Source organism: Phalangium opilio, unplaced genomic scaffold (assembly GCF_054372755.1).
Source record: "Phalangium opilio isolate 3A_F unplaced genomic scaffold, DU_Popi_V2 ptg000011l_1, whole genome shotgun sequence".
Lineage (NCBI taxonomy): Eukaryota > Metazoa > Arthropoda > Arachnida > Opiliones > Phalangiidae > Phalangium > Phalangium opilio.
In genome coordinates, this window is record NW_028324147.1 from 9,833,318 (window position 1) to 9,855,920 (window position 22,603).

Genomic DNA, 22,603 nt, shown 5'->3' on the forward strand with positions numbered 1-22,603 from the left:
TAAGAGTGTGGCCCATTTGCTTAGTTGGCTAGAGCGTCGTGCTAATAACGCGAAGGTCGTGGATTCGATCCCCCCATGGGCCATAGATACTGTTTTTTCTTTGAAAATCCGTAAAGTTTTGGCTTCATTTTAATATATTTGATATCTTGGAAAGCGTGTCAAGTGTGTGGCCCATTAGCTCAGTTGGTTAGAGCGTCGTGCTAATAACGCGAAGGTCGTGGGTTCGATCCCCCCACGGGCCATAGGCACTGTTTTTTCTTTGGAAATCCGTAAAGTTTGGCTTCATTTTAATATTTTCGATATCATGGAAAGCGTGTTAAGAGTGTGGCCCATTAGCTCAGTTGGCTAGAGCGTCGTGCTAATAACGCGAAGGTCGTGGATTCGATCCCCCCATGGGCCATAGGTACTGCTTTTTCTTTGGAAATCCGTAAAGTTTTGGCTTCATTTTAATATATTTGATATCTTGGAAAGCTTATGAACTGTGTGGCCCATTAGCTCAGTTGGTTAGAGCGTCGTGCTAATAACGCGAAGGTAGTGGGTTCAAGCTCCCCATGGGCCATAGGTACTGTTTTTTTTGGAAATCCGTAAAGTTTTGGCTTCATTTTAATATTTTTGATATCTTGGAAAGCGTATGAACTGTGTGGCCCATTAGTTCAGTTGGTTAGAGCGTCGTGCTAATAACGCGAAGGTCGTGGGTTCGATCCCCCCATGGGCCATAGGTACTGTTTTTTCTTTGGAAATCCGTAAATTTTTGGCTTCATTTTAATATATTTGATATCTTGGAAAGCATATGAACTGTGTGGCCCATTAGCTCAGTTGGTTAGAGCGTCGTGCTAATAACGCGAAGGTCGTGGGTTCGATCCCCACTTGGGCCACAGGTGCAGTTTTTTCTTTGAAAATCCGTAAAGTTTTGGCTTCATTTTAATATATTTGATATCTGGGAATGCGTACTAAAAGTGTGGCCCATTAGCTCAGTACGTTAGAGCGTCGTGCTAATAACTTGAAGGTCGTGGGTTCGATCCCCCCTTGGGCCATAGGTACAGTTTTTTCTTCGAAATCTGTAACGTTTTGGCTTCATTTTAATATATTTGATATCTTGGAAAGCATGTTAAGTGTGTGGCCCATTAGCTCAGTTGGTTAGAGCGTCATGCTAATAACGCGAAGGTCGTGGGTTCGATCCCCCTATGGGCCATAGGTACTGTTTTTTCTTGGGAAATCCTTAAAGTTTTGGCTTCATTTTAATATATTTTATATCTTGGAAAGCAAAAAAAGTGTGTGGCCCATTAGCTCAGTTGGTTAGAGCGTCGTGCTATTAACGCGAAGGTCGTGGGTTCGATCCCGCCATGGGTCCTAGAAACATTTTTTTTTTCGAAATCCGTAAAGTTTTGGCTTCATTTTAATATATTTGATATCTTGGAAAGCATATGAACTGTGTGGACCATTAGCTCAGTTGGTTAGAGCGTCGTGCTAATAACGCGAAGGTCGTGGGTTCGATCTCCCTATGGGCCGTAGGTACTGTTTTTTCTTTGGAAATCCGTAAAGTTTTGGCTTCATTTTAATATATTTGATATCTTGGAAAGCGTATGAACTGTGTGGCCCATTAGCTCAGTTGGTTAGAGCGTCGTGCTAATAACGCGAAGGTCGTGGGTTCGATCCCCCAATGGGCCATAGGTAATGTTTTTTCTTTGGAAATCCGTAAAGTTTTGGCTTCATTTTAAAATATTTGATATCTTGGAAAGCATATGAACTGTGTGGCCCATTAGCTCAGTTGGTTAGAGCGTCGTGCTAATAACGCGAAGGTCGTGGGTTCGATCCCCACTTGGGCCACAGGTGCAGTTTTTTCTTTGAAAATCCGTAAAGTTTTGGCTTCATTTTAATATATTTGATATCTGGGAATGCGTACTAAAAGTGTGGCCCATTAGCTCAGTACGTTAGAGCGTCGTGCTAATAACTTGAAGGTCGTGGGTTCGATCCCCCCTTGGGCCATAGGTAGAGTTTTTTCTTCGAAATCTGTAACGTTTTGGCTTCATTTTAATATATTTGATATCTTGGAAAGCATGTTAAGTGTGTGGCCCATTAGCTCAGTTGGTTAGAGCGTCATGCTAATAACGCGAAGGTCGTGGGTTCGATCCCCCTATGGGCCATAGGTACTGTTTTTTCTTGGGAAATCCTTAAAGTTTTGGCTTCATTTTAATATATTTTATATCTTGGAAAGCAAAAAAAGTGTGTGGCCCATTAGCTCAGTTGGTTAGAGCGTCGTGCTATTAACGCGAAGGTCGTGGGTTCGATCCCGCCATGGGTCCTAGAAACATTTTTTTTTTCGAAATCCGTAAAGTTTTGGCTTCATTTTAATATATTTGATATCTTGGAAAGCATATGAACTGTGTGGACCATTAGCTCAGTTGGTTAGAGCGTCGTGCTAATAACGCGAAGGTCGTGGGTTCGATCTCCCTATGGGCCGTAGGTACTGTTTTTTCTTTGGAAATCCGTAAAGTTTTGGCTTCATTTTAATATATTTGATATCTTGGAAAGCGTATGAACTGTGTGGCCCATTAGCTCAGTTGGTTAGAGCGTCGTGCTAATAACGCGAAGGTCGTGGGTTCGATCCCCCAATGGGCCATAGGTAATGTTTTTTCTTTGGAAATCCGTAAAGTTTTGGCTTCATTTTAAAATATTTGATATCTTGGAAAGCATATGAACTGTGTGGCCCATTACCTCAGTTGTTTAGAGCGTCGTGCTAATAACGCGAAGGTCGTGGGTTCGATCACTCTATGGGCCGTAGGTACTGTTTTTTCTTTGGAAATCCGTAAAGTTTTGGCTTCATTTTAATATATTTGATATCTGGGAATGCGTACTAAAAGTGTGGCCCATTAGCTCAGTACGTTAGAGCGTCGTGCTAATAACTTGAAGGTCGTGGGTTCGATCCCCCCTTGGGCCATAGGTACAGTTTTTTCTTCGAAATCTGTAACGTTTTGGCTTCATTTTAATATATTTGATATCTTGGAAAGCATGTTAAGTGTGTGGCCCATTAGCTCAGTTGGTTAGAGCGTCATGCTAATAACGCGAAGGTCGTGGGTTCGATCCCCCTATGGGCCATAGGTACTGTTTTTTCTTGGGAAATCCTTAAAGTTTTGGCTTCATTTTAATATATTTTATATCTTGGAAAGCAAAAAAAGTGTGTGGCCCATTAGCTCAGTTGGTTAGAGCGTCGTGCTATTAACGCGAAGGTCGTGGGTTCGATCCCGCCATGGGTCCTAGAAACATTTTTTTTTTCGAAATCCGTAAAGTTTTGGCTTCATTTTAATATATTTGATATCTTGGAAAGCATATGAACTGTGTGGACCATTAGCTCAGTTGGTTAGAGCGTCGTGCTAATAACGCGAAGGTCGTGGGTTCGATCTCCCTATGGGCCGTAGGTACTGTTTTTTCTTTGGAAATCCGTAAAGTTTTGGCTTCATTTTAATATATTTGATATCTTGGAAAGCGTATGAACTGTGTGGCCCATTAGCTCAGTTGGTTAGAGCGTCGTGCTAATAACGCGAAGGTCGTGGGTTCGATCCCCCAATGGGCCATAGGTAATGTTTTTTCTTTGGAAATCCGTAAAGTTTTGGCTTCATTTTAAAATATTTGATATCTTGGAAAGCATATGAACTGTGTGGCCCATTAGCTCAGTTGTTTAGAGCGTCGTGCTAATAACGCGAAGGTCGTGGGTTCGATCACTCTATGGGCCGTAGGTACTGTTTTTTCTTTGGAAATCCGTAAAGTTTTGGCTTCATTTTAATATATTTGATATCTGGGAATGCGTACTAAAAGTGTGGCCCATTAGCTCAGTACGTTAGAGCGTCGTGCTAATAACTTGAAGGTCGTGGGTTCGATCCCCCCTTGGGCCATAGGTACAGTTTTTTCTTCGAAATCTGTAACGTTTTGGCTTCATTTTAATATATTTGATATCTTGGAAAGCATGTTAAGTGTGTGGCCCATTAGCTCAGTTGGTTAGAGCGTCATGCTAATAACGCGAAGGTCGTGGGTTCGATCCCCCTATGGGCCATAGGTACTGTTTTTTCTTGGGAAATCCTTAAAGTTTTGGCTTCATTTTAATATATTTTATATCTTGGAAAGCAAAAAAAGTGTGTGGCCCATTAGCTCAGTTGGTTAGAGCGTCGTGCTATTAACGCGAAGGTCGTGGGTTCGATCCCGCCATGGGTCCTAGAAACATTTTTTTTTTCGAAATCCGTAAAGTTTTGGCTTCATTTTAATATATTTGATATCTTGGAAAGCATATGAACTGTGTGGACCATTAGCTCAGTTGGTTAGAGCGTCGTGCTAATAACGCGAAGGTCGTGGGTTCGATCTCCCTATGGGCCGTAGGTACTGTTTTTTCTTTGGAAATCCGTAAAGTTTTGGCTTCATTTTAATATATTTGATATCTTGGAAAGCGTATGAACTGTGTGGCCCATTAGCTCAGTTGGTTAGAGCGTCGTGCTAATAACGCGAAGGTCGTGGGTTCGATCCCCCAATGGGCCATAGGTAATGTTTTTTCTTTGGAAATCCGTAAAGTTTTGGCTTCATTTTAAAATATTTGATATCTTGGAAAGCATATGAACTGTGTGGCCCATTAGCTCAGTTGGTTAGAGCGTCGTGCTAATAACGCGAAGGTCGTGGGTTCGATCCCCACTTGGGCCACAGGTGCAGTTTTTTCTTTGAAAATCCGTAAAGTTTTGGCTTCATTTTAATATATTTGATATCTGGGAATGCGTACTAAAAGTGTGGCCCATTAGCTCAGTACGTTAGAGCGTCGTGCTAATAACTTGAAGGTCGTGGGTTCGATCCCCCCTTGGGCCATAGGTAGAGTTTTTTCTTCGAAATCTGTAACGTTTTGGCTTCATTTTAATATATTTGATATCTTGGAAAGCATGTTAAGTGTGTGGCCCATTAGCTCAGTTGGTTAGAGCGTCATGCTAATAACGCGAAGGTCGTGGGTTCGATCCCCCTATGGGCCATAGGTACTGTTTTTTCTTGGGAAATCCTTAAAGTTTTGGCTTCATTTTAATATATTTTATATCTTGGAAAGCAAAAAAAGTGTGTGGCCCATTAGCTTAGTTGGTTAGAGCGTCGTGCTATTAACGCGAAGGTCGTGGGTTCGATCCCGCCATGGGTCCTAGAAACATTTTTTTTTTCGAAATCCGTAAAGTTTTGGCTTCATTTTAATATATTTGATATCTTGGAAAGCATATGAACTGTGTGGACCATTAGCTCAGTTGGTTAGAGCGTCGTGCTAATAACGCGAAGGTCGTGGGTTCGATCTCCCTATGGGCCGTAGGTACTGTTTTTTCTTTGGAAATCCGTAAAGTTTTGGCTTCATTTTAATATATTTGATATCTTGGAAAGCGTATGAACTGTGTGGCCCATTAGCTCAGTTGGTTAGAGCGTCGTGCTAATAACGCGAAGGTCGTGGGTTCGATCCCCCAATGGGCCATAGGTAATGTTTTTTCTTTGGAAATCCGTAAAGTTTTGGCTTCATTTTAAAATATTTGATATCTTGGAAAGCATATGAACTGTGTGGCCCATTACCTCAGTTGTTTAGAGCGTCGTGCTAATAACGCGAAGGTCGTGGGTTCGATCACTCTATGGGCCGTAGGTACTGTTTTTTCTTTGGAAATCCGTAAAGTTTTGGCTTCATTTTAATATATTTGATATCTTGGAAAGCGTATGAACTGTGTGGCCCATTAGCTCAGTTGGTTAGAGTGTCGTGCTAATAACGCGAAGGTCGTGGGTTCGATCCCCACTTGGGCCATAGGTGCTGTTTTTTCTTTGAAAATCCGTAAAGTTTTGGCTTCATTTTAATATATTTGATATCTGGGAAAGCGTCCTAAAAGTGTGGCCCATTAGCTCAGTAGGTTAGAGCGTCGTGCTAATAACTTGAAGGTCGTGGGTTCGATCCCCCCATGGGCCATAGGTACAGTTTTTTCTTTGGAAATCTGTAACGTTTTGGCTTCATTTTAATATATTTGATATCTTGGAAAGCATGTTAAGTGTGTGGCCCATTAGCTCAGTTGGTTAGAGCGTCGTGCTAATAACGCGAAGGTCGTGGGTTCAATCCCCCCATGGGCCATAGGTACTGTTTTTTCTTTGGAAATCCGTAAAGTTTTGGCTTCATTTTAATATTTTCGATATCTTGGAAAGCGTGTTAAGAGTGTGGCCCATTAGCTCAGTTGGCTAGAGCGTCGTGCTAATAACGCGAAGGTCGTGGATTCGATCCCCCCATGGGCCATAGGTACTGTTTTTTCTTTGGAAATTTGTAAAGTTTTGGCTTCATTTTAATATATTTGATATCTTGGAAAGCGTATGAACTGTGTGGCTCATTAGCTCAATTGGTTAGAGCGTCGTGCTAATAACGCGAAGGTCGTGGGATCGATCCCCCCATGGGCCATAGATACTGTTTTTTCTTTGGAAATCCGTATTGTTTTGGCTTCATTTAAATATATTTGATATCTTGGAAAGCGTTACAATTGTGTGGCCCATTAGCTCAGTTGGTTAGAGCGTCGTGCTAATAACGCGAAGGTCGTGGGTTCGATCCCCCCATGGGCCATAGGTACTGTTTTTTCTTTGGAAATCCGTAAAGTTTTGGCTTCATTTTAATATTTTTGATATCTTGGAAAGCGTATGAACTGTGTGGCCCATTAGCTCAGTTAGTTAGAGCGTCGTGCTAATAACGCGAAGGTCGTGGGTTCGATCCCCCCATGGGCCATAGGTACTGTTTTTTCTTTGGAAATCCGTAAATTTTTGGCTTCATTTTAATATATTTGATATCTTGGAAAGCATATGAAGTGTGTGGCCCATTAGCTCAGTTGGTTAGAGCGTCGTGCTAATAACGCGAAGGTCGTGGGTTCGATCCCCACTTGGGCCATAGGTGCTGTTTTTTCTTTGAAAATCCGTAAAGTTTTGGCTTCATTTTAATATATTTGATATCTGGGAAAGCTAGGCATTTTAGGCTACATGTCGTATGAAAACAAGATTATCAAGATCCCAGTAATATATTTTCTAGATATTTGAAAACTATTTTATGTAGTTTCACGAATTTTATGTTATGGTAAATGTTGCAGTTGAAAACAAAGTGGTCAAGACCCTAAATATTAGAGTTGAAAGAAAAGCATTTTTAGAAATAATTTTCCATATTAGTTTTAAAATATTTTTGGTAACTTAATTTATAAAATAAAATGACTTTAAAGTATATGTAGAATTTTTCTTTGCTAAAGTATCCAAAAAATTTAAGAATGATTCACTTATGTGTAATATAATTCATAATATAGTGTATTATTTCATTGGAAGTGTAATAGAATGATATTAGATTACGTATGAATGGTTCATCTTGCAATATATGTTTCTTTGTCTTAAAAATATTTTCAAATACAGGTACAGTCATGCATTGAATAGTTAAGGTATTAGTGTAAAGAAATTCTAGTTTTTTGTTATTTTAGTTATTTGCCTGTTTCAAGTTTTACTTCTTTAGAAGATACTCTACAATATCAACATCATCTATATTTCGAAATTTGAAGATATGTGTTGTTCATATTTAAAAATATAATCGGCGCGCAACTATAATCATGACTTTAAAAAGAAATTAAGTCATAAAAAAATCTAAATTTTAAATTTAAGGTTTTTAAAAAGTCACGCATCAATCCTTAAAAGTTACGACTAATTTAAGTTTACGAATTCGTTTCATGGACCGAAAAAGATATACAAACTACAAAGACTACAATATTTGTCTTTCTCAAAGAAGATATTGTTACAAGAAAGAATGAATTTCGGAAGTATATATATATGGGAAATAGTTTTGAAACGTATGATAATTTCAAAGTTTTCTATAACGATATTATCAAATATAAGGTATGAAAACTGTAAAAGATAATGACGCCGCGAAGACTTCAATAGTTGTCTCTCTCGAAAATTAAGAACTTACATGTGTTTGCAAAAACATTCTCGGTAGAAAAGAACGGAAATTTTAATGTTCTATAATCACTTCCAAGTAAAATCATATCTTTAAACAGTTAGCAAAAAAAAAACAATCTTGTGATATAAATATATTGCTAAAAAAACACTAAACTTCCCTACTGGTCTAGAAAGGGAATTTCGAATTTAAGAGGTGTCAATATTCAAAACGAAATGTGCCACAACTATTGAAGGAAAAGGCGAAATTGCACGGAAATAATTTCTTACTTTGGGCGATGCGGCAAATGAACGATATCCCCCCCGGACAGCTTTTACCACGAACATTTATCTTTAGTTTTATAGTAAAATTTTAATTCATATTCCCAAATAAACAAATTTGATGAAAATATTTTTCTCATGATTTATTTAACACATCACAAGTTTTGCGGATAATTAATATTAAGTGGTTCATGAAGGTGTTTTACGATTTGAAGTTATGTTTATTAGGCCTCCTCCTCCCCCAATACTTTAAAAAATATTCAACATTATAGTTTTTATAGATCGAGAAATCGAACGTGTCCCGACATGATATATCAGGCAAATGTTTTTTACCGCAAATACCACCCCCGATCTTTACGTCATAAAAAAACCTTAAAGCGCGGGGACGCTTTACATTAGATTCTCGTAGTCATAGAATATACATGTATGGGTTCCATAGGGTTCCCTATGGGAAATAACACGGTGGTACCGTGAGTTAGAACCCCCCTTTCTCCCTAGATACTACCCCCGTCCGGTGCAAGTGGGTAGTGGACTTTGACGCGGTCCCAAACTACCCTCTTCTGCTTCTAAAATTACATGCATGCCTGGTTCTTCATTACTAATTTCCTTACTTTAAAGTACTTCTCGATAGAGCTGTCTTTACAAATGCTTATTGGAATATTTGGATAACGTAGTAAATCCTCCAGTGCATCAATGAAAATTGATTTTGGTGGCAAAGATAATTTCGATAGAAGAGAGCCGCTGAATCCAGCATTGAGAAGAAAACACGCGATCACCCAACATAAAACCGCAATGTCGAAGGTGGAAACGGCACTCCTGAAACAGGCGTGGATACATATCATAGCTATTTAATATAGCTTACTCAAACGTGGCTTTGCTAGTAGTTTTAAGTTGCTTTTAATTCTGTGTTTTAATACTATTTGGAAAATTCAAGCATGATGGAATTAATAAGTAATCAGTTCGTGTATTTCGAAATTTAAACAAGAATATGTAACGTAACGGACCAAATAAATGCTATATGATTAAAAGATAAACTCTTCATACAGGTGAAAGGTTAAAAAGCTTGAATATGTTGGTTACAGTATACCATTGAAACCTTTGACCAGACTTGTATTATGAGGAAGGAAAGTTTTGCGCATTTGTATTTTATCATATAATGAGGCTATAGGGTTCAACCATGAACAAAATAGTGAACAATCCAGGACATGCCTTTAACGAAAAAACCCGTCCACTATGTGTAACAAGCAACTAATATAACCCCCTGTCGAAACAAATTCGCGCTAGCGGAACTACGTCATTTTAGGGACAGAATTAAAGGTCACGTGAGAGGGTGGCTATCAATGGCGGCATACACGAAATAGAGAATGCGGTTTATGTAAACAGGGAGAAATGGGGTTAGCTGTAAATACCGGCTATCACTGATACAGTTTGGAAACACACAGTGCTTATTTTCAACCACTTTACTTAAATAACGACCAAATTCCAATAATTTGAGGAAAATTGAACCGGAGATAACGTTTTACGCCATGAGATTTCAAAATTTCAAATATTATACTTTGTTTGTTCACCAGCAGATGGCGTAGCAAAACCGGAAATTACAGCTTAATTTGTCCCCAATTTATTTTTCTCTCTCAAACTTCCATCCCCTCAACCTATCTTTACACCCCCTTCTTATTACAACTAGTGGATATCTCGGTTTGTACGTGAAAAGGTACGGCTGTTAAGTCCTGGATTGTTCACTATTTCGTTCATGGTTCAACTGCGAAATTAGTCGTTTTCGTTATACATTGGATTCATCAGATTCATGCAGATATGGATTTATATGGCGCTATCTCGGTGAAAGGAAGGGCGCTAATTCCCATTTTACAACGATCTTTGCGAGTTTACAAGAATGTATACAGAGTGAATCCCGTAAACAAGGCAATAGGATTGTCAAAAACTATCATCTCTTCCCTACGCTCGATAGACGTGGTATTTCCATAAAGTACCTGTACTGAGCATACGGCCTCAATAATTGGCTAAGATGACTTCATAAGCTGGCAAGCCTAAACCGTTCGTATAGTGAGTGATACTGCTTCGTACGTATACCCGCCACAATAAGGGAATAGGACTTTTGTAATACTTAAGTATTATGAATTGCATACTGATAATGTTAAAAATCATTAAGAACTTTTGAAAATTGGATGGTTTTAAAGACTTGTGGTAATGCAAAACAGTATATAAAATAATATTTAAAATTGGAACCATGTATCATCCTGAATATTATAAAAGATACGAGCGATTCTTAATGGCCCTCTGATAGAGAAGCCAAACGCGTAGTGTTCGTTAGGAAAATATAATTGATTTTGTAGATTCTTTAACTAGCTGCAAAGGTACCCGGCGTTGCTCATTGGAACTTTTTTCTTTCTTTTCGGGCCGCCATGTTAAAAGATAGCGGCAAATTGAACCCAAAAGCTCTAAAGCGGGTTTTTTTTTGTGATAAAAATTTGTTGTATTGTGCGGACATTATTTCATAATTTGTTTACATTTCTGGTCACCATTTTACAAAGATGACGGTGAAATAAAAAATTGTTTCTTCTAATATTGAAGAGAAATGCTCCTGTTTTCAGCCTTCATGTTAAGTAGTTTTTAGTCTGTTAGTCAAGACCTTTAATTATATAGATATTGATGCAAAATTTCAATATCAAGTATTAATTTAAAAAATTTATTTTAAATCTTTGTCAGGGAGTTTCGATATTGAAATTGTGAAAGGTTAAGCATTGCGAGGGACCTTTTGGAACTGGATTCCAATCAGAAGCTGAAGTTCACACAGTCTACAAGCAGGGCTCTACATAAGGATATTTTTTTTAGTAGTCAGCCTGACTAGTGAGCCCCCCTATCCCAATTTTTTTTAGTAGTCACTGACTAGTGAGCCCCCCTATCCCAATTTTTTTTTAGTAGCCACTGACTAGTGAGACGCATGGTTTACGAATATTTGGGACATTTTTTTACTAGTCAAGTTGACTAGTGAATCCCCAGATTTCGATTTATTTTAGTAGTCAAGGCATTTTTTTAGTAGTCAAATGCCTTGACTAGTGCCTTATGTAGAGCCCTGTCTACAAGGGTAAGCGATTTTGGTTACCGAAATCGATCGAATCAGAGATGTGTTAATAGAGATTTGAAATTACTGAAAAAGGGTAGTTTACCTGTAAATTACCGTTTTGTTGAAAATTTATGGTAACTAACTTGTAAATAGTCAATTTCACAATGTTGAATTATGAGCACTTTATGCCATCTTAACTGATTTACACAGCGTGAACGAATGGAAAATTGAGGATTATTAGTTTATTACCGTTTTAAAATACGGTACGATATCAACTGGTAATGTATGGTAGTATTTGGTCAATTACTTGTAAATTAAGGTAGTATTTGGTAAATTACTGGTAATTTAAGCTGGTTTTTGGTAAATTAGTGGTAACTTCAGGTGGTTTTTGGTAAACTACTGGTAATTTAAGGTAATATTTGGTAAACTACTGCTAATTTTAAGGTGGTATAAATTACGGGTAATAAGGTTTTGGTAAATAACTGGTAATTTAGGGTAGTATTTGGTAAATTACCGACTCACGTCTCTATGTGTAGAGGGATGACAGCAGAGAAAACAATTACATCCTATAAGGTCAAATCATTGCCAATTGTGATCTCCAACTCTGTCCCAATCTACAACGTCCATGCATTTTCGATTTTGAGGGGAATCTTTTAAATGAAGATGGCGTAAAGTAGGGGTGTGCGGGTACCCGATACCCGAAGATTACCCGTTCGGGTATCGGGTTGGGTAGTAAAAAATACTCCCCCCTCCCATTACCCGTGTCACGCTGAAACAGGTTGTCGGGTTATTCGTAGTGGTCGGCATTTGGATAGGATAATATCTGTTTGTTTTATCTTTATCCATAATTTGAAATTATCCACGGGAAGTCTATGCTTTATGCATTGTAATCACGAATAATTATCTGATTATTATCCATGGATAACTGATTAACCAAAATTCTGTGGATTATCTTGTCCAACGCCGACCACTAGTTATTCGCGGGTAGAAAAATAGGACTCAGAGGTGAAAGGGGACCACCTCTGTCCAGTTTAGAAAGAATTGGAATTTTTAAGAATGACGAAATTCCATGAAACACTGTTTCAAGGTGAAATTTAGTTCACATAAAGTAAACGTTCTGTGGTAGCTGCTGGTAGATTTTCTGAGACAGACTAGAATCACTACGCAGCGCGACACACCTATATCATCCCATTGCCAATATTCTGTGTTGAAATAAGACTAAGGGTTAAGGAGAAAGCGGAACCAAATGTTAGAGAAAGCACCCAAAAAAAAATTAAGAGAGACCAGGAGTTCATAATTCCTGGGGGGGAAGTACGAAACTGGTTAAAAAGCCCGTAACAACAAAGTTTCGCCGTAAAGCTCAGCGGATTTATACACCGCTTAACTCCCAAAGAAATAGTTACCCCAATGTTTAGCGCCCACGCGCATTAATTTCCCATATTCCGGGTTAGCACTATTTTTATCTTGTGAAAATGGCTCGCGAGTCGCGTCTGTCGGCGCGCTCAGCCGCGGTGTACATTAAGCCTTGGCTAAGAAGTTGGCTTTGCGATGGTTTCTAGTTTTCTACAAAACATTTAAACGATAGTCATTAATGTTTTCTTGTGATATGTGTGAGAATTCCATGGTTAGATTAAAACGGTTTGGACAAATTTATTCGCAGTATCTTTAATATAAGAATTGCAACGTGTTTCTACGTCCACATACTCGCCATTTTTCTTAACGACGGAGATCCCAGCCAACGGAAGTTTTGGAACGGAAACCAAGGAGCATAGATACTACTGCAATCTACTGTAAAGTTGTATGTCCATCAACAGGCTAGTCCTTTATATGCGCAACGACGAAATCTTGTTGTTCGCGATTTTTACCATTAGCTCTATGGCAAGTTTCGTACTTCCCCCCCGAAGGGGGGTTATTATGAACTCCTGGAGAGACCAATCATTGAAGAACCTAGAATTGAGATTTTTCTGTAAAAATAGTGTACATAAGGGAATGTCTTTAACTCTAATTATCCGAAAATTTTGGCTACCCACGCCGATAACTATTCGTCCTAACTTTTAATACCCGACTGTTACCCGACAACCATTTTTCGGCTAAGCCTAATTAAACGAATACCCGACAAAAATTCGGGTACCCGCCCCGATACCCGAGAACCATATTTTTGATTACCCGAACCCGATTCGAAATTGAAAAATCACTACCCGCACACCTCTAGCGTAAAGGTTTCTATTACTTTGTCTCTCACTGACCACGACGATATTAAAAGTCCTAACGGTTAGACCATACCGAGAATATTAAAGGATGATTAAATGTCACCTTGGTTCATGGCGATTCCGTAAGTATCGAATAAAATATTGATTCGAAATTTATCAACAAATCCTCGACTGATTTTCGGTGAAATGTACAGCGAAAGGTTTCTAGCGTATTTCCAAAAGATGGCAAAAATCACCAGACTTGTAAAATAAAATATCCACACCTATTCAAAAAAAATATATTCTTGACTTGAGAGGTTCAGAAACTGTCTTTAGAGAAGTTCAGAACTGTCTTTAGAGAGGTTCAGAAACTGTCTTTATAGAGATTCAGAAACTGTCTTTAGAGCCACACGTTTCTTCAAAAACCTTTGTGGACCATTTCTGAATTTCTTTAATATAAATATTTTACGGTTTTCGAGAATATATTGGTGAAAGCAAAATCAGAAGACTCGAAATAAACAGTCTTTGCGGAACTGAGTATGGACCATTCCAAATCGAAAAACACGTTAGTAAAGTCGAGAAATTGAAATTTATCCAATGTTGGCTCAACTGCGCTTAGCGCAATGTCACTCTCCTATATTTAAAATATTTGCCTTGCTCATTATGATTGAATAGTATAACATAATGAAACGGATCCTGTGAATAACGACAAAACAAACTTACGTTTCTAAGTAGAAATCCTAACATTCCTGTGCCGTTATTTTGTCCTAAAACGGTTCCGAAATCCGTGTCAGTTTCAGTCAAAACACCTTCGTAACTTTATTAAATTTTTCTATTCTATTCTATTCTAAACTATAATGCCCATCAATGCTCAGAGGCTTTATCTCATTGATGTGAATATATAATGGCATCTATAAAATTAGAGGTGTAATTAAACAGTTGTTAAACTCCAAAACCTTATATGGTCATACATTCGTGGCGCAGAATCGTATTGGTAATTCGGGTTGTGAAAACATCCTTTAACCTTTAGCGAAAATTGGAAACAAGTAATTTTATACTCACTTCTCCGGTGTAAAAATGGTTTAGGCAGTGTGATTCAGAAATGTATGCGTTCCTTATAACAGTAGATTCCTTGAAAAATTTGGAGTCAAAATTTCTCGAGCCGTTTTGGTCTAATTCGAACAGTTTCAGACGAAGCGTAAAATCTTGGTTTAATAACAATTGGCTTGTTGAATACTGTTGTTACTTTTAAAAAGAAAACGGATTGTAAACTGATTTTGGTTTAACGGAATTCAGGTTTCCCGAAGAATCTCACGATATCTAACATTATAATAATTTTAACGGAGGGGACACATGGATAAAATCAAAAACTTTTATTGATGTAAAGGATCAATAAATTAATGCGTGAGCTTTCGACCCGCGGGTCTTTATCAAACTAACGAAACAGGCTAAATATAATACAATATATATATAGTCAAATTAGGTCTAAAAATTTACCAACTAGTTTTTTATCTTCTCCTTTTTAGGATACAAGAGTTTTTTATCGAACTCCCCCCATAGTTTGCTGTATCCTTCCCCTCGTCAAGGTTTAACTCCCTCCGTCGTCTCTATTTAGTTTAACATAGTCCCCAGAGTTATTTAACAAGTGAAACATTTTTTCATTGTAGTCACTAGCATTTAACACCACTACTCTACCACCTTTGTCCGCACTTAAAATTTTTATAGAATTATCTATCATTAACGTTTTTAGAGAAAATTTTTCACCAGTGGTTAAATTATTTGCAGCAGAGTTATTCAGTTAAGGTAGATAAAATCGTCAGGGAAAAGATTAGAGATTGTATTTCTAAGAAAGAACTTGATAGAAAGCAATATTTTAGACTGATCTCAAACAACTTAAAAACCCCGTTCATTTATGGTTTACCAAAAATACACAATGTCAACTGCCCCTTGCGCCCAATTGTATCTTCCCGGGATAGCCCTACGTATTGGCTTTGCACGATATCTGGTCCATATCTTGTCCCCTATCGTAGGTAATACCTCCCACCACGTGGTCAATTCATATGATTTTGTAAATAAAATTAGAAAGGTAAAATTAGGACAGTCTGATCGAATGTTTAGTTTAGATGTAGTTAGCTTATTTACAAATGTCCCTATTGATGGCGTAATTGAGGTTTTAAGTATGAGACTTAATTCAGATTCTGAATGGAAGAAATGAACAGACTTATGTCTTGATTTTATTTTAGACCTGGCAAAAGTTTGCTGCGATAGCACCTTTTTCACTTTTGAAGGGGAATTCTACTCCCAAACTAGGGGACTGACTATGGGTAACCCATTATCTCCATTTTTAGCTAATTTATACATGGAATATTTAGAATCCAAGATCCTATCTTCTAATAGAAACAGTCGAAATATCAAACTATGGTTAAGATATGTAGACGATATTTTTTTAATTTTCCAAAATACTAGAGGGGGAATAACTAAACTACTCGATTTTGTAAATTCACTGGATAATTCGATTAAATTTACATTAGAGGAAGAAAAAGTTGGGGAACTTCCATTTTTAGATGTTTTAGTAAAACGCTTAGCTTCGGACGAATATCTTAAGTGTGGGTTATACCAGAAACCTACCCATTGTCATAGATTTTTAAATTTTCAGTCTTATCATAGTAATAAAATAAAAATTGGGGTTGTTAAAAGTTTAAAACATAGAATTGAATATATTTCTGACACACCGGAAAGGGACAAACAAATTATTGGTAAACAACTAATTAGTTCCGGTTACCCAAAGCCTTTGATTTCTGGAATTTTTAACTCTCACGACTTAAGACCTCAAAATAATAATAAACAAGATATGCCCCAAGGCATATTAACGCTTTTTGCAGTGTGATATTGTCTTTAACAAAACCCGAAATTAGGGATATTCACACCGGTAACGTCAACGATTCCCGCTACCAATAAGCAAAGGCGTGGAAAAGTATAGGAAAAATATCGATAGCTAAACAGCAATCGTAGTGGCGCAGACGTTGAGTATCCGCATCCCACACCGGCGTCGTCAGTTCGACTGTTCGAGTCCCGCCACCTCCGGAAGACCGCATTTTCTCGTCGAAAATATGATCGAATTTAGTATAGATGTCGCTAGTGCGGTGGAGAATCAAATTCCGGCGAGCTCTGCCGCGTAATTTAAATTTACGAAAATGTACGCGAACGCGAAACAGCCAGCCAGCCTGCCTGCCTGCCTGCTTCCAGGGGTCTCCGTATAAAGCTTATTTGCTATAGGCAAAAAGCTTAAAAACAGAACCAACTCTAGTGTTACCTTATGTGAAAAATAAAAGTGAGTTAGCAAATAGGTTTTTAAAAAGTAAATTTAATATTAGAGTAGTGTCAAAAATGGGGAAAAACCTGAAACAGATATTTAAAAATAGCCAAAAAAGTCATGTAATAGCAACATAAAAAATAAGCGTTGTGTAGTATATCAGTTTAATTGTAATTGTAACAAAAAATACGTAGGGGAAACAAAACGTCCTCTGAAGAAAGAATTTCTGAGCATAAATATTGTATAAAGACAGGTGATTTAAAAAATGGCATGGCCAATCATATCTTGGATATTAATTCAAAAAACTGTATTATTAATTTTGAGGAACCAAAAATTTTATATAAAGAATCCGATCTATTTAAAAGAAAATTTATCGAAGGGGTTTACATTAACGGCGGGGGGGGGAGTTAAACCTTGACGAGGGGAAGGATACAGCAAAACTATGGGGGGAGTTCGATAAAAAAAACTCTTGTATCCTAAAAGGGAGAAGATAAAAAACTAGTTTGTAAATTTTTAGACCTAATTTGACTATATATATTGTATGTTTCGTTAGTTTGATAAAGACCCGCGGGTCGAAAGCTCACGCATTAATTTATTGATCCTTTACATCAATAAAAGTTTTTTGATTTTATACATGTGTCTCCTCCGTTAAAATTATTATAGTATTTCACCATGGTATTTAAAAATAAGGTTGATATTTATATCTAACATTGCCTGTCACTACCTTTTTCAAACAAGCTTTGGTTTTAACGTGCCGTCCATAGAGGGTATTAAAAAGTAACAACAGTATTACCATGAATTCATTTACTAACATGAATGTCTATGTTAAGCATTCCCCTGTAGTCCACTCTCAAAAAGCGATAGGAGGAGCCAAATTTTCGCGCCACTCGTGTGACGTAAATTTTATATCCAATAGGAACCATACCCGAAATTCTTCTTCTTTCGGGCGTGTCTTACCGTTTATTATTAAGCAGACAGTTCTTTGGGATACTGGTTAATCTACCTGTATCGGGTTGTCGTTTTACTCACGTAATTTAGTTGTTAACATTTAACTCATAACATGATAGTATTTTAAAATGGCACAAAATGTAATCCTGAACTTGAACTCGTAAAAAGCATTATATCGAGTGCTTGTACCGTATTTGACGACTTGAATGCAAGAACTGTAACCGAACACGTAAGCCTTGGCCAAACTTTGGAGCAAGCCTTGACAACAACAAATCTTTGATAACATCAAAATTAATAAACAAAATACCAAAATATAACACCTAAAACCACGATAAACCTATAACTAGCGAGTTTCGTTGCTAAGCCCATGCCTACTGTTAAAACGCGTCGCCTGCTTTAAAGATAACAGCTGATCGCTACTTCTCGTTCGCCACATCTTTTTTTTTTTTAAATAGGCTCCTCCTACTGCCGAGCAAGAGGCGATGTATGGTAAGCCAGAAAGACATTCATGTTAGTAAATGAATTCATGGTATTACACAATGTCTTATTTAACCAAGATTTTAACCTTCGTATGAAGAGACTTTAAGGACCGAAACGGCTCAGGAACTTTCGTCTCCAAATTTTGCTAGGAATCTACTGTTATAAGGAACGCATACTTCTCTGAATAAACCTGTATTATTAAAACCAGAGGGTCAGAATTTAGAAGACTTACGGTTGTGAAAGATATTAAGGTTTTTCTGCAGGATGGAAACCTTTGCCGGCGACTAGTCAATATACCTCTCGTATAGCGTTGGTGTTATCCAGGGATTGACAAAGGCCTCTAGAGAAATTAATAGGATCAATTGAATTCTTTTAACACGTATATAAATTATTAAAACTGTCTTTGTTGACAAATCCTTGAAAAAAGAATTAAGTGCATAATTGGTAAGTCAGCTGGATTGTTTGTTCCTGGACAATGTGAGATTGGATTAAATACGACTGCGTATGGATATAGCTAGCTCTCTAGCCTTCGGCAAGGCAATCGCCTAACGCCAATCGTCAAAGAGATAATGTAATGACTGCACAAAACATTTTCAAAATAATTTCAAAATCATTGATTAATCAAAACGCGTCTTGGATTTAATCAAGACCTAAAAAGTATCGATAAGAACAAGGTTAATCACTTGACTGAATGCGCAGATATTGAAACTTTTTTTTAATAAAACTTACATGTTTAAGAAAGTAATGTTCCATCACCCTATTCCATTGAATAAACTTACTTTACTGGTAGTAAATTTTTTCCCTCTCAATAATTTGAAAAATTTACTTATCTCGGGTTTTCGAGCACAATTCCATTCCCCGAAAACATTTTATAACTACATTTATTATCACTTTTAAGAGAGTACGTGTATGACATTGTGTCGTTAATAAGTTGCTAACATATCCTCCCGTTCATGCCCTGTACGCTCCATAGTGAAACCTTTTGTTAATTTTAGTGCAAATTTCAACAATGGCAGCACATTCAATAGGGACGTTATGATTTTTACACTTGGTTAAACTGAATTGTGTAATAGATCACTTCGACATATCTTAGAGGGAAAGACACGGGGGTAAAACTTTGCCTTCCATCTCGCTCGATGGAAAGATCATAAATGGAGCAGAGACGGCGAGGGGTCAACCCCTGTATGTCCCGATACTGAGGATTGACATCTCTTTTTTTTTACGTAGAAAGGGTCTATAGCAGTTGTACGACGGACAATGGTAATAATAATAATAATTAAGGCTTTATTTACTGGAACAATCACTAAGAAACATTCTATTTACACGGTTCTATGCCATGAAGTTTCTATGGTGCGCAAGCAGTAGGGGCGTGCATGATATTCGTAATTTTTTGATTTTCCTTGTTGTAATTATTAACTTAAGCGCGGTCGTAGCCTGAAAATTCTGACTTGGTTATTTTGCAAAATAGCCTACGTTCACCGAGTCGCGTGATCTACGACGCTGTGGCTCGACTCTGCTACTTAGTCTGTATATCTGTATCTATATCTGTAACGGTTTTTAAAGGAATATGGGATTTTAAACTTGTCGCTGCGAATCTTCCTATAGTAAATGTAGTATTTTTAGTATCCCCAGAGACTTCTGGTAGCATTTGGTAGAAAAGTTTTCAAGGCGAGGAATGCTCACAAAAACAATTACTATTTGCTGACGAATACCTTAAAAAGTAATTCACACAGAATTCTCGAGCAGCTTAGCGCGTAATTGAGTGGGCTCTTGCCTTGGTGACGAGGCCAGCGAGAGACAAGGCATGAGAATAGCACAAGGCGACAAGGCGTACTTCTATCAAGGGGGTATTCAACTATACATCCTCCTTCTTCGTATTTGGCGCAGCAGAGGCTAAAGCAGACTACCCTAAATGGTTTTGTCATTGTTACGTGTACTCGTGTATGTATTTTCCACACGAAAACTCTTAAAAGTGATAATAAATGTAGTTATAAAATGTTTTCGGGGAATGGAATTGTGCTCGAAAACCCGAGATAAGTAAATTTTTCACACTAGCAAAGGTGCCCAGGCAGCCGGAGTCAGTCTTAGAACCATCGGTGAACCAAATAGTTTCACCCCCAGTGCCAAGAGGCAGCAGGTTAGTCCACTCGGCCCGACTGGGAAAGTGGATGCTGAATGGCTTAGTGAAGTCAAAACTGGTAACAGTTTTGTCAGAGCACATCGTAAGCGACGGCTCGAGTGCGGCGTACTCCCGGAAGAGCTTCGTATGACTGTAGTCCCAGAGTCTTGGGACCCAACAGCCATTAATGTGGAGCCTGTAGGCCCCCATGACAGCCTCCTCCTCAATAAAGAGATGAAGAGGAAGCATGTCAAGGAGCACCTCCAGGGAAGCAGTTGGGGTTGATCTCATGGCCCCCGTAACACCGATGCAGGCAAGCCTTTGAAGCTTGCGCAGGGCAGCCTGCACAGTTTTAAGCCGGACCCTTGTCCACCAGACAAGTGCCCCGTAGGATAATATGGGTCTGATGATCCCAGTATAGAGCCAGTGTACAGCCTTGGGGTTAAGGCCCCAAGTCTGGCCGACAGAGCTCCTGGTCCTCCAGAAAAGCATTTTGGCCTTCTTGATGCACCGATCAAGATGCGGCTTCCATGTGAGTCTACAATCAAAAGTCACCCCCAGGTATTTCACCTCGGTGGACTTTGTCAGGACCTGGCCAAAGAAAGAGATATCATTGAACAGATCCTTAGTGTTCTTCCTCGTAAATGGAACAAGGACAGTTTTGTTAGGATTAACAGTGAGGTTAACTGCCTGACACCATTGCTCCACGTTAGAGAGAGCAGATCCCATAAGTGCGCCACATCGTCCGCATACCCGAAACAGTGACAGCCCCCAGAACCCCTGAGCCTCTCCAGGAGCTCATCCACCACCAGGCACCACAACAGGGGGGAGAGCACTCCACCCTGAGGGCAGCCCCTACTGGTAGTCACCCCTAGAGAGTCCCCAAGGAGAGACGCCGTCACCTCTCGGTCGGTCAGCATGGACTTGATCCAGCGGCCAAGAGTGTCGCTGATGCCAAAGCTCTTGACAGCTTCAGTAATAACCGAGCTAGAGACCTTATCAAAGGCCCCCTCGATATCGAGGAAAATGGCCAGTGAAAATTCCTGAAACTCGAATGCCCTGTCCAGGCAGTTCGTGAGGCCGTGAAGGGCCGTCTCAGTTGATTTACCTTTTTGGTAAGCAAATTGTGAAGAAGAGAGAGGAGTTACCGAAAGTACCTCGTCTCTAATGTACCTGTCCACCAGCTTCTCCAGGATTTTGAGGAAGAAGGAGGTCAGGAAAATGGGCCTAAATGCCTTCGCCTCGAGATAGGAAGCCTTCCCGGGCTTGGGAATAAAAATGACCCTAGAGCGCTTCCAGTCACGAGGTATGTGACCGAGAGCAATGCAAAGTCTATAGATTTTGCATAACGGAGAGGCGATGTGGTCTAAGCCCTCCTGCAAAAGCCGAGGGAAGACCCCATCGGGTCCCGGAGACTTGTAGGGCTCAAAACAGTTGACAGCCCAACGAAGCTTGGGAATCGTGACAACCTGCCTGGCTACAAGCCAGTCCTCCCTCTTCGCCCTGTGCAGAACAGGGTATAGAGAGTCAGGGTTTGTTGGATTGATTGAAGTGGAGTCGGGAAAGTGGACCTCGAGAATATGCTTGAGAGTCTCAGCCCCAGACTTAGTGTACACACCCTCCTGCAACTTAATAGTATTAAGTCGATGTGTGTTGTCGTGCGCTAGGATCTTCATGACCTTAGCCGTGGCAGGGACATTGGAGACTTGCTCACAGAAGGTCCGCCAAGAGTCCTTCTTAGCAGCTCTAATGGCCCTGTTGTAGGTATTAAGGGACTGCCTGTATCCAGTCCAGTCACCCGTGCGCTTGGCTTTGTTAAAGAGCCTGCGCGTGTGTTTCCGAAGCCGGCTGAGATCCGCATTCCACCAAGGGACAGGCCTCGAGCGGTTAACGGTCTTGTGTGGGCAGTTCCGGTGAAACGACTCAATGATAGAGCGCTGTAAGTCACCAGCAGCCCTATCAAGTTCGTTTGGTGAAGTGAGTTTAGGGGTGTGACCATCTCCGTAGCGTAGGATTAGGTCTGCCTTATAGCCGGTCCAATTGGTCCGTTTTGGATTGCGTATCTCTGTCCCCGCCGGGACAGAGGTAGTCGCGACAGTGAAGCAGATGTGCCTATGATCCGACAGAGACGGCTCATTAGACACATGCCAGTTAGACACGGAAGACACGAGGTTTTCCGTGGCTAGCGTGAGGTCAATGACCTCCCTTCTATTAGAAGTAACAAAAGTAGGTTCATTGTTTTGATTAAGAATATGAAGTTTACA

General features: G+C 39.2%; 1 long non-coding RNA gene and 36 other non-coding genes across 37 annotated transcripts; 36 read left to right on the plus strand and 1 right to left on the minus strand.

Moving 5' to 3' along the window:
• Positions 1-9: 9 nt before the first annotated feature.
• Positions 10-83, plus strand: TRNAI-AAU (transfer RNA isoleucine (anticodon AAU)). The gene has a single exon. It is a non-coding gene; the product is annotated as a tRNA-Ile (tRNA).
• An 85-nt stretch (positions 84-168) lies between these two features.
• Positions 169-242, plus strand: TRNAI-AAU (transfer RNA isoleucine (anticodon AAU)). The gene has a single exon. It is a non-coding gene; the product is annotated as a tRNA-Ile (tRNA).
• An 84-nt stretch (positions 243-326) lies between these two features.
• Positions 327-400, plus strand: TRNAI-AAU (transfer RNA isoleucine (anticodon AAU)). The gene has a single exon. It is a non-coding gene; the product is annotated as a tRNA-Ile (tRNA).
• An 85-nt stretch (positions 401-485) lies between these two features.
• TRNAI-AAU (transfer RNA isoleucine (anticodon AAU)) lies at positions 486-559 on the plus strand. Its single transcript has one exon. It is a non-coding gene; the product is annotated as a tRNA-Ile (tRNA).
• An 83-nt stretch (positions 560-642) lies between these two features.
• Positions 643-716, plus strand: TRNAI-AAU (transfer RNA isoleucine (anticodon AAU)). Its single transcript has one exon. It is a non-coding gene; the product is annotated as a tRNA-Ile (tRNA).
• Positions 717-801: 85 nt separating this feature from the next.
• Positions 802-875, plus strand: TRNAI-AAU (transfer RNA isoleucine (anticodon AAU)). The gene has a single exon. It is a non-coding gene; the product is annotated as a tRNA-Ile (tRNA).
• Positions 876-1,118: 243 nt separating this feature from the next.
• TRNAI-AAU (transfer RNA isoleucine (anticodon AAU)) lies at positions 1,119-1,192 on the plus strand. The gene has a single exon. It is a non-coding gene; the product is annotated as a tRNA-Ile (tRNA).
• Positions 1,193-1,277: 85 nt separating this feature from the next.
• On the plus strand, positions 1,278-1,351 carry TRNAN-AUU (transfer RNA asparagine (anticodon AUU)). Its single transcript has one exon. It is a non-coding gene; the product is annotated as a tRNA-Asn (tRNA).
• An 84-nt stretch (positions 1,352-1,435) lies between these two features.
• Positions 1,436-1,509, plus strand: TRNAI-AAU (transfer RNA isoleucine (anticodon AAU)). The gene has a single exon. It is a non-coding gene; the product is annotated as a tRNA-Ile (tRNA).
• Positions 1,510-1,594: 85 nt separating this feature from the next.
• On the plus strand, positions 1,595-1,668 carry TRNAI-AAU (transfer RNA isoleucine (anticodon AAU)). Its single transcript has one exon. It is a non-coding gene; the product is annotated as a tRNA-Ile (tRNA).
• An 85-nt stretch (positions 1,669-1,753) lies between these two features.
• TRNAI-AAU (transfer RNA isoleucine (anticodon AAU)) lies at positions 1,754-1,827 on the plus strand. Its single transcript has one exon. It is a non-coding gene; the product is annotated as a tRNA-Ile (tRNA).
• Positions 1,828-2,070: 243 nt separating this feature from the next.
• TRNAI-AAU (transfer RNA isoleucine (anticodon AAU)) lies at positions 2,071-2,144 on the plus strand. The gene has a single exon. It is a non-coding gene; the product is annotated as a tRNA-Ile (tRNA).
• Positions 2,145-2,229: 85 nt separating this feature from the next.
• On the plus strand, positions 2,230-2,303 carry TRNAN-AUU (transfer RNA asparagine (anticodon AUU)). The gene has a single exon. It is a non-coding gene; the product is annotated as a tRNA-Asn (tRNA).
• An 84-nt stretch (positions 2,304-2,387) lies between these two features.
• Positions 2,388-2,461, plus strand: TRNAI-AAU (transfer RNA isoleucine (anticodon AAU)). Its single transcript has one exon. It is a non-coding gene; the product is annotated as a tRNA-Ile (tRNA).
• Positions 2,462-2,546: 85 nt separating this feature from the next.
• On the plus strand, positions 2,547-2,620 carry TRNAI-AAU (transfer RNA isoleucine (anticodon AAU)). The gene has a single exon. It is a non-coding gene; the product is annotated as a tRNA-Ile (tRNA).
• A 402-nt stretch (positions 2,621-3,022) lies between these two features.
• On the plus strand, positions 3,023-3,096 carry TRNAI-AAU (transfer RNA isoleucine (anticodon AAU)). Its single transcript has one exon. It is a non-coding gene; the product is annotated as a tRNA-Ile (tRNA).
• Positions 3,097-3,181: 85 nt separating this feature from the next.
• Positions 3,182-3,255, plus strand: TRNAN-AUU (transfer RNA asparagine (anticodon AUU)). The gene has a single exon. It is a non-coding gene; the product is annotated as a tRNA-Asn (tRNA).
• Positions 3,256-3,339: 84 nt separating this feature from the next.
• On the plus strand, positions 3,340-3,413 carry TRNAI-AAU (transfer RNA isoleucine (anticodon AAU)). The gene has a single exon. It is a non-coding gene; the product is annotated as a tRNA-Ile (tRNA).
• Positions 3,414-3,498: 85 nt separating this feature from the next.
• TRNAI-AAU (transfer RNA isoleucine (anticodon AAU)) lies at positions 3,499-3,572 on the plus strand. The gene has a single exon. It is a non-coding gene; the product is annotated as a tRNA-Ile (tRNA).
• A 402-nt stretch (positions 3,573-3,974) lies between these two features.
• Positions 3,975-4,048, plus strand: TRNAI-AAU (transfer RNA isoleucine (anticodon AAU)). The gene has a single exon. It is a non-coding gene; the product is annotated as a tRNA-Ile (tRNA).
• An 85-nt stretch (positions 4,049-4,133) lies between these two features.
• Positions 4,134-4,207, plus strand: TRNAN-AUU (transfer RNA asparagine (anticodon AUU)). Its single transcript has one exon. It is a non-coding gene; the product is annotated as a tRNA-Asn (tRNA).
• An 84-nt stretch (positions 4,208-4,291) lies between these two features.
• Positions 4,292-4,365, plus strand: TRNAI-AAU (transfer RNA isoleucine (anticodon AAU)). Its single transcript has one exon. It is a non-coding gene; the product is annotated as a tRNA-Ile (tRNA).
• An 85-nt stretch (positions 4,366-4,450) lies between these two features.
• TRNAI-AAU (transfer RNA isoleucine (anticodon AAU)) lies at positions 4,451-4,524 on the plus strand. The gene has a single exon. It is a non-coding gene; the product is annotated as a tRNA-Ile (tRNA).
• Positions 4,525-4,609: 85 nt separating this feature from the next.
• On the plus strand, positions 4,610-4,683 carry TRNAI-AAU (transfer RNA isoleucine (anticodon AAU)). Its single transcript has one exon. It is a non-coding gene; the product is annotated as a tRNA-Ile (tRNA).
• Positions 4,684-4,926: 243 nt separating this feature from the next.
• Positions 4,927-5,000, plus strand: TRNAI-AAU (transfer RNA isoleucine (anticodon AAU)). Its single transcript has one exon. It is a non-coding gene; the product is annotated as a tRNA-Ile (tRNA).
• Positions 5,001-5,085: 85 nt separating this feature from the next.
• On the plus strand, positions 5,086-5,159 carry TRNAN-AUU (transfer RNA asparagine (anticodon AUU)). Its single transcript has one exon. It is a non-coding gene; the product is annotated as a tRNA-Asn (tRNA).
• An 84-nt stretch (positions 5,160-5,243) lies between these two features.
• On the plus strand, positions 5,244-5,317 carry TRNAI-AAU (transfer RNA isoleucine (anticodon AAU)). Its single transcript has one exon. It is a non-coding gene; the product is annotated as a tRNA-Ile (tRNA).
• Positions 5,318-5,402: 85 nt separating this feature from the next.
• TRNAI-AAU (transfer RNA isoleucine (anticodon AAU)) lies at positions 5,403-5,476 on the plus strand. Its single transcript has one exon. It is a non-coding gene; the product is annotated as a tRNA-Ile (tRNA).
• Positions 5,477-5,720: 244 nt separating this feature from the next.
• On the plus strand, positions 5,721-5,794 carry TRNAI-AAU (transfer RNA isoleucine (anticodon AAU)). Its single transcript has one exon. It is a non-coding gene; the product is annotated as a tRNA-Ile (tRNA).
• An 85-nt stretch (positions 5,795-5,879) lies between these two features.
• Positions 5,880-5,953, plus strand: TRNAI-AAU (transfer RNA isoleucine (anticodon AAU)). Its single transcript has one exon. It is a non-coding gene; the product is annotated as a tRNA-Ile (tRNA).
• Positions 5,954-6,038: 85 nt separating this feature from the next.
• Positions 6,039-6,112, plus strand: TRNAI-AAU (transfer RNA isoleucine (anticodon AAU)). Its single transcript has one exon. It is a non-coding gene; the product is annotated as a tRNA-Ile (tRNA).
• An 85-nt stretch (positions 6,113-6,197) lies between these two features.
• TRNAI-AAU (transfer RNA isoleucine (anticodon AAU)) lies at positions 6,198-6,271 on the plus strand. The gene has a single exon. It is a non-coding gene; the product is annotated as a tRNA-Ile (tRNA).
• Positions 6,272-6,356: 85 nt separating this feature from the next.
• Positions 6,357-6,430, plus strand: TRNAI-AAU (transfer RNA isoleucine (anticodon AAU)). Its single transcript has one exon. It is a non-coding gene; the product is annotated as a tRNA-Ile (tRNA).
• Positions 6,431-6,515: 85 nt separating this feature from the next.
• TRNAI-AAU (transfer RNA isoleucine (anticodon AAU)) lies at positions 6,516-6,589 on the plus strand. The gene has a single exon. It is a non-coding gene; the product is annotated as a tRNA-Ile (tRNA).
• Positions 6,590-6,674: 85 nt separating this feature from the next.
• Positions 6,675-6,748, plus strand: TRNAI-AAU (transfer RNA isoleucine (anticodon AAU)). Its single transcript has one exon. It is a non-coding gene; the product is annotated as a tRNA-Ile (tRNA).
• Positions 6,749-6,833: 85 nt separating this feature from the next.
• Positions 6,834-6,907, plus strand: TRNAI-AAU (transfer RNA isoleucine (anticodon AAU)). The gene has a single exon. It is a non-coding gene; the product is annotated as a tRNA-Ile (tRNA).
• A 7,434-nt stretch (positions 6,908-14,341) lies between these two features.
• Positions 14,342-18,536, minus strand: LOC149712045 (uncharacterized). Its single transcript, XR_016375692.1, has 3 exons — positions 18,453-18,536; positions 14,451-14,503; positions 14,342-14,390 (listed from the first exon to the last, which is right to left on the minus strand). It is a non-coding gene; the product is annotated as an uncharacterized LOC149712045 (long non-coding RNA).
• Between the last annotated feature and the right edge of the window lie 4,067 nt (positions 18,537-22,603).